Genomic DNA, 7,974 nt, shown 5'->3' with positions numbered 1-7,974 from the left:
TACCTTAGCATGAATTTTATCCACTTAGGAGACGACAACTGCAAGGAAGTGCAGACAGCCATTTTACATTTCCATAATTTGGTTGAAAAAAGCCACAAGAGGTGTATTTTCAGGCACAAATGTGCTATTTGTCCCCCCCCATTGTGTTTCCAGTACTATTCTGGTGTACTCCGGGACTGAAATGTTTGGTTCATCATGTTGTTTTGTCAGGACTTTGTGCATTTCTCTGCCATTCTACTGTACATTATCAGGTATTTGCATGATTGTTTTTGTATTTCAGCACTGTTTCTTCAACCTTTTTACCACAAGGCTGCTTGTATGACAGAGGCCATCGAGTAGGTACAGTCATTTTGTTTATTTGATTTAGCAAGGAGGAATTTTAAAGCAGTGAAGCATGAATCCCCGGTGCTTTTTTGCACGCGCTGATCACAGATTTGAAGTGCACGGTTGTTGAGAGGGTTTGTAAACAATACTGTAGCTGCATCATTCGATCTTAAGCATAAATATGAGATACAAAGAGCATGTCCGAAGGGCACAAGTGTTTGGAGATTTGTGTCCTCCTTAATCACTATTAATCGCTATTTTTGCTGTCACACCACACAAATGACATGTGGGTAATTAGGACCAAATTAAGAGGGTATTTATCATGGAGATTGCAATCAATTAATTGTATATATATATATATATATATATATATGTATATATAATTTAAACTTTTTTACAGTCTTTAGGGTTTTACCTTGTCATCTGATGTGCTGAAAAGAGTTTGTTTGGCATCCCAAAGCAAACCTAATTATATAAATGAATGTATTTATAGACTTTTTATATATATATATATACACATAATTCTTAATTTATATGCGCCAGTTGCGGAGGCAAATCTCCCGATTTTAAGGGTCAGCTAGGCAGAGGCGGTTCAAAAGTCACATTGACAGATGTCCGTATCAGTGTTATGCAAACCTGTACAGAGCGATTCCTTGTTTAGCTAAGCGGCCCATAAGTAATTCATTGTATTTAGCGAGAAGCAGCATATGACAGAGCTCATCGTGTGGGTACCGTCATTTTGTTTATTTGATTTAGCAAGGAGGAATTTTAAAGCAGTGAAGCATGAATCCCCGGTGCTTTTTTGCACGCGCTGATCACAGATTTGAAGTGCACGGTTGTTGAGAGGGTTTGTAAACAATACTGTAGCTGCATCATTCGATCTTAAGCATAAATATGAGATACAAAGAGCATGTCCGAAGGGCACAAGTGTTTGGAGATTTGTGTCCTCCTTAATCACTATTAATCGCTATTTTTGCTGTCACACCACACAAATGACATGTGGGTAATTAGGACCAAATTAAGAGGGTATTTATCATGGAGATTGCAATCAATTAATTAAAACCAATAATCTCGATATGTGCAAATTGGCATTTGGTATACAATGTAATTGTCAAACTGCATGCATGGAAAACCAGAGACAATTTGAGATCCAATTTGTTGTAGGGATGAAAGTGCCCTCTTAAAAATTAAAAAAGTGTCAGATCACACAGCTGCTTCACGTGCTCAATATTGTAGCCAAAATTATTATATATTTATAATAAATAAATATAATGAAATATATATTTATAACAGAAGATAAAAAGCACAGTTTTAAAGGGAGAATCAATGTACAAATGAGGTCTTATTACTAATTTCTAATCTGTTCGGCAGCCCCTGCAAGGAAACCCCGATTACCTGGTAGAAGGTGCAGCTTTTCCAGGTAACCGTGCTAATCAGCTAATGATCTCAGCGCTGAAGATTATTTTCCCAGCATTCATGTTTGTGGGGAGGGATTTTGCAAAATCTGGCGCCCGTACATCAAGTCTGGCAAGAAATGTATAAAGTCCTCTGGCAAACATGGGTGGAGAGAACCACAAGCAGCTCAACAAGTTCTTCTGACACTAATGTTTCCTTCACTGGCACTAATAATAGAAAAGTGCCCATCAATTTCCTTTCACCTGTGATCCCCAAGTGGCAGAAATTGCCTCTGCACACTGATGGCCGGCTCTCTCGTCACTGGTGTGGTGCAGCGCTCAGGCTTCCCTGCTGAGAACCCCCTTAGCTTTCTTAAGGGGTGAGAGGGTAATTCTGCCTGAGTATGGTTTCTGCACTTGACCTCTCTTTGCCTCCCTTTAAAGAGCGTGTTTTGATGAAATGGTGAAATCATTACTTTCCAAACTTCTGGTCCATCTCTGCTGACCTAAACTGAGCGGTGTCCTATCTGAAAAGCTGCAGATATTGTCTTACTTGCTCTTCCACTCTGGCCCCCGGAGCCCCATAAAAGCTTGAGATTTGAGATCCATACAAGCAAAAAAAAGAAAACAGGGCTCTGAAGCAATCAGCGAGTGCTAAGGAGAGTGGCCGCAATTACAGAAATGCAAGACAAAAGCCATTTCAAGGCACTCGCCTAAACTTTTTCATCCTCATCTGGTACAATTCTTTCCCATCTTTTCTTTACTCCGGATGACCAAATACAAGGTCTTGTGGGATGTGACATTGTGGCATTATTGCAGTATTTTAACCTACACTGTTAAAAATAAAGGTTCCAAAAAGGGGCTTTTCGCAGCAATGCCATACATTCTTATAAAATATAGGTTCTTAATTGGCATCTGTGGTTCCACGAAGAACCTTCAACATCCGTGGAACCTTTCCACTGCACTAAAGGTTCTTTATAGTTAATATATACTTTATAGTTATATATTTAAAATGGTTCTTCTACTCTCTTAAAAATAAAAAGTTCCAAAAGGGCGATTTCGCAGTGATACCATAGAAGAACCTTTGGGGAACCTTCTTAAAAGATCCATTTTAAAAATATAAAGATTCTTTTTCCAACTATAAAGAATCTTTTGTGGAATGGAAAGGTTCTATGAATGTTAAAGGGATAGTAATGAAAATTCTGTTATTAATTACTCACCCTCATGTTGTTCAACAGAGAGGATGACTTACCATTTTTACACAAAAAGTATTCTCGTAGCTTCATAAAATTACGGTTGAACCACTGATGTCACATGGACTATTTTAACGATGTCCTTACTACCTTTCTGGGCCTTGAACGTGCATCCTTGCTGTCTATGCAGGGTCAGAAAGCTCTCGGATTTCATCAAAAATATTTTAATTTGTGTTCCAAAGATGAACAAAGGTCTTACGGGTTTGGAACGGCATGAGGGTGAGTAATTAATGACAGAATTTTCATTTTTGGGTGAACTATCCCTTTAAAGGTTATTCATGGAGCTATAGATGCATCGCTATGAAAACCCTTTTGGAATTATACTTTTTTTGAGTTTAGAAGAACCATTTCGGGTTCCCCAAAGAACCTTATAGTGAACAGTTTAGTAAACTTTAAAGTGTACACATTTTTTTTTTTAATCTAAAGAATCTTTTTTCCCACTATAAAAACTGGAATGAACCTTGTGGAATGGAAAAGTTCCATGGTTGTTAAAGATTTTTCATAGAACCATGGAACCTTGGGTGACCAAATTCAAGGTGTTGCCAGATGCGACCATGCAGTAAATCAACCAACACTCTTAAAAATAAAGGTTCCAAAAGTGGGTTTTTATCAATGATACCATTAAAGAGCGAGCAGTTTCAGTAAGCAGTTCTTAAACAAAGAACATTTTTGCACTATAAAAAACCTTTAGTGCAATGGAAAGGTTTCCTGGACATTAAAGGTTATTCCTGGAACCATCGATGCCAATAAAAAAAAAACTTTATATTTAAGAGTGTACCATAAGATAATCACTAGTGGGTCTTGTCGCCTACAATCATTCACAGTCTTTTATAAAAAAGACTGAATGCATAAGAAAGGTGCACATGGGTATATTTGCTTGAAGGGAAATATGACAAGGAGTAAACAAACTTAAAATCTGCTGAAATACGTGGTGGAGATGAAGCAGAGGGTGTTGAAATCACTCCTGATTTGCATGCCCTGCAGTCTCCGGCTCTCACCGAGGACTGATGTACAAGGAGATGCGAGCACTCTTTACACGTAGTCCCATGACATGCTGTATGCGCTCATTATGAACCCAACTATGCCTGTCCAGAATGTTTCCCTCCCCCATAACACACACGCACACACAAACGCACCCATATCGCACACAAGCCTTCTTCCATGCACGCTCACACACGCATCCACAAAAGAAAGATCGGCATCCTGCACTTGTCCTTTACCCTATATCCATTGTTTGGCTCTGAGAGGTTTCCACGGAAACCAGAATTAGAATTTGCCTGATACTTAAAGACGAGGCTGAAATGTGTTGTATGGCATCTGTAGTCCATATCGCATGTAAACAACTCGATTTCTGATGACCACTGACACTCATTCACTCACAAAATGAATGTTTATTGCACGGTTTGCAGTGTATCGATAACCTCATCAGTTATCTGCTAAATATTACTAGTCACGTTTGAATGAGAATCTTGAATTAATTATAAAAAAAATATGAATTTATAAGAAGCAACACATTAAGTAGACATATTTGAAATACAGCATGAGATATAAGCTGCCAGTCTGTGGCCACATTGATTGGACTGGCAAAGCTGCAGAGAAGGGCTGGCTTTGGTAGGAAACAATGTTTCTAAGCAACAGCATCCTGTCAGCTGATCGGGACGGCCAATAGAATCCAGCCATGTATTCCGCTCTGCCAATGAGGGAGCACATGGCTTTATTTCTATCTGTGAGGGTTTAGTGTTAGGAGAATATATTTACACACACTGACCAAGCAGCCAGCAGGCAGATCTCTGTAGTTTTGTTTGGTCCAGAAAGGCCTTTTTTCTTTCAATATGACTCAAAACAACATGAAACTGGGAAAAGTTTAAATTTAGGTTTCATTTTAGTGCTTTATGATGCTTTATGAAACAGAAAAATGCAACCTGTTGATCTCAGATTGCTTTACATACCGGATTCATTCTGGTCACAAAGCATTAAACAATTGGAAATAGAGTCATGATTTATAATTATTCGATTTTTTTTAAACATGTCATTGTTAGCTCCCTGATGGGCTTTTTGATCTGCGCCATTAGATTTTTCTGCAAAATAACTGCAATTTCAATTTTTTTTCTTTTCAGTGAATGAGCAACATTTGAAGCTTGCTGAATCTTGCCTGAAGAGGAACAGAATATGCATGAATATAAGTCACAATATGTGATCAACTGGACATAAATGCATCAAGAACAGAAGGAATTGTGACTTGAAAAAACTAATTGTGGAAAAAAAATCCCCCTAAAGTTTGAAGGAAGCTACAATTACGGCAACATTCTATTATGTTGCTGAGTACCAACTATATTGAGAAGGTAAAAGCTTCTTTTTAAATGTCAAACACAGCCTCTATGCAACGCAGATTTCCAGAAATGTTAAAAAAAACCAGCATCTTCGCTTCTTCTGCGCAAAAAGCAACCTTTTAAATCTGCTTTTTCCAATTACGGCTAGCAGGCAATAGGTTTATAATTAAGGCTATATGCCACCGGTTTGAGTGTACTTGGAGTTTCCTTTGCCCTGGCCATTTTTGAGTCTGGAATCGGCAGTGAAATTTTCATTACTGCAGAATTTGCGATATCCTGGTGCTCTTTGTTTTGCTTCTCCGGCATTAGGCCCTCATATGAGTCTAAAAACCAGCCTTAAGGGCCCTCCATCTTCCACTCGGGCTCTGGATGTAGAGGAAATGAATCTTCCTGGGTCCTCGTGCATTTTGTCGGAGAGTGAGGAGGGGGACGTAAAACCAAAAACAAAACCTAAAAGGGAAGATGATGACCCTTGACGAAGAGAAACGAGTTGAATGCAAGGCCATTATTTGGAAAAATCTCAAATGCAAAGCCTATACCATAATGTTATAGCTGCCATGTTTTTGGTCCCTATAAGCGAAGCGCTTTGGCCAATGGGTAGAGAGTGCACTCAAAACGCTGGCACGTAGCATTTGGAGGGCTCTAATGTTCTTTTTCCATGTTTTTCCACTGGAATACCTTTCATGCTCACAACCTGCCATTACTGAAGATTACAACTTATATAATCTACCAACTGGGTCTCTACATACTTGGGTCGAGGATAATTGGGTACAAATCCATTATCATACTCTCAAGGCCAAGCACACAGGTTTCCTTCTGTGCTGAGTTCTTATTCATTTTTCTTTTTCAATTTTTCAGCCCTCGTAAATCCATTTTGGAGAAAGAACACTAAATGAATTTGGGCAAATTAGACTTTATCTCATGTTCCCTTTTTGGAGCTCCACATAAGAACTACTGCATAAGATCAAGCTTAAAATCTTTTTCAGACAGGCACATGCATGTATGTTAAATAACCTAATTAATTATTTTTTTTATCCGACAGGTTAATTATAGTTAACTTAAACTAAAACTATAAAAATTATCAAATAAAATATAAAAACCATAAGCTATTGTAAGCTAATGATTGCTCCAAAAAAGAAAAGAAACTGTATACCAGAAAGGCACCTCCATTAGTGGTGTTCTGTAAAGATTTATTGACCTCTGTCCTAATCATCATGGAACTACCCTGTCAATTGACATTTAAAAATGGTTTGTTAATATCATAATTTTAAACATTTTCTGGAAGGCAGGGAATTAAAGGTGTATTTACAAAGTCCAAATGCTCCATAAAACGGGGAAGTGAAAAGGCATTTTGAGCATTCGTCATTTTTTTCTATGGCAGAAAGGGAAGACAAAAGAGTGAGATGACCTCATCTGTCACTGCTTTGCCTTTTCGGTGTACTCTGCTAATGGGTGCATAAATGAGAAGTGCTTTGTCCCTAATTATCAGTTCTAAATTTCCCTTTTGTTAGACCTCTCGCCAACCAAACCCTGACCAAGAAATTTCTTCTACCTGAAAAGTAAATTTAGATTATTTGTGTGCTATATTCAACAAATAACCCTGCTGGAAAAATATGGTGGTCCTTCTGATTTTGCCTTGTAAAACTAGGTGAGTATAACAAAAAATGAAGACAGCCTGTACTCTCAAGTTTCTTTATTTAGTTTACAACGAGGGAATAAAAGGTCACAGACGTTTTGGCTAAAGGCCTTCAGTGCGTCAATTCATTGCTCATCATGTCATTTTACACAATCTGTGAGCATTATAAGGCGTTGCTGCTCAATCAAACAACAAAGTCCAGCTTAACTCATCATAGAACAACTAAAGGACCAATAACACTTCAGACACAGAGATGCTCTTTATAAATATTGTACCTAGAAGAAAAAGAAAAAAGACACCTTTCTTTGTAATAATTTTTGGTCAATGTCCTCATCACAACAGGACTTCACAATCTTCACAATCCCAATGCATTTCAGATGTTCAGTGCTGTGATTATGATCAATGATTTGTCTGCCGTTGACTGACTTGTGTTTACTCACTCCGATTCTCAATGTTTTCCCAACATACAGTAAAGAACATGCACAAAACCAGGTGAGACCATATGGAAAGTGCCTAAAACCTCTTTAAATCTACGCTGTAAAAAATGATTGTGATTTTAACAGTAAAAGACTGTAAAAATGCTACAGTAAAAACCTGCTAATTGGTTATCAGTAACTTTCCATACTATATACGGTGAATAACTGTAATTACATTTAATGTCATTTTACAGTAAAATACTGTTAAAATTACGATTTTTGGAAGTGAAAAAGAAAAAGTCATTGTATAATTTACAGTGAAAAACCATAAATTGACACTCCCAGAATTCCCTGCATGACACTTCATATTTTGTTTTTTCATTGAAATAACTATGTTTCTTAGTTTTTTTCTTATCAGTTGTGTACATTAGGGCTTTATCTTACATCTAATGTTGTTAAATTAATGTTTATTGCATTATTTCAGAATCATGTGTGTCACCATGATGGGGTTTAGTGTTTGTGTGAATGAGACTGTGTGCACCTTCTATATATAAGTATTGCCCTCCTCAGCTCGTAGAAAAGCTGTTTTGTGATGAGCTTTGGTTCATCATGTGACTTTCT

Source organism: Sinocyclocheilus rhinocerous, unplaced genomic scaffold, assembly GCF_001515625.1.
Source record: "Sinocyclocheilus rhinocerous isolate Xijiao unplaced genomic scaffold, SAMN03320098_v1.1 scaffold568, whole genome shotgun sequence".
Lineage (NCBI taxonomy): Eukaryota > Metazoa > Chordata > Actinopteri > Cypriniformes > Cyprinidae > Sinocyclocheilus > Sinocyclocheilus rhinocerous.
Note: the sequence above shows the minus strand (reverse complement) of the source record.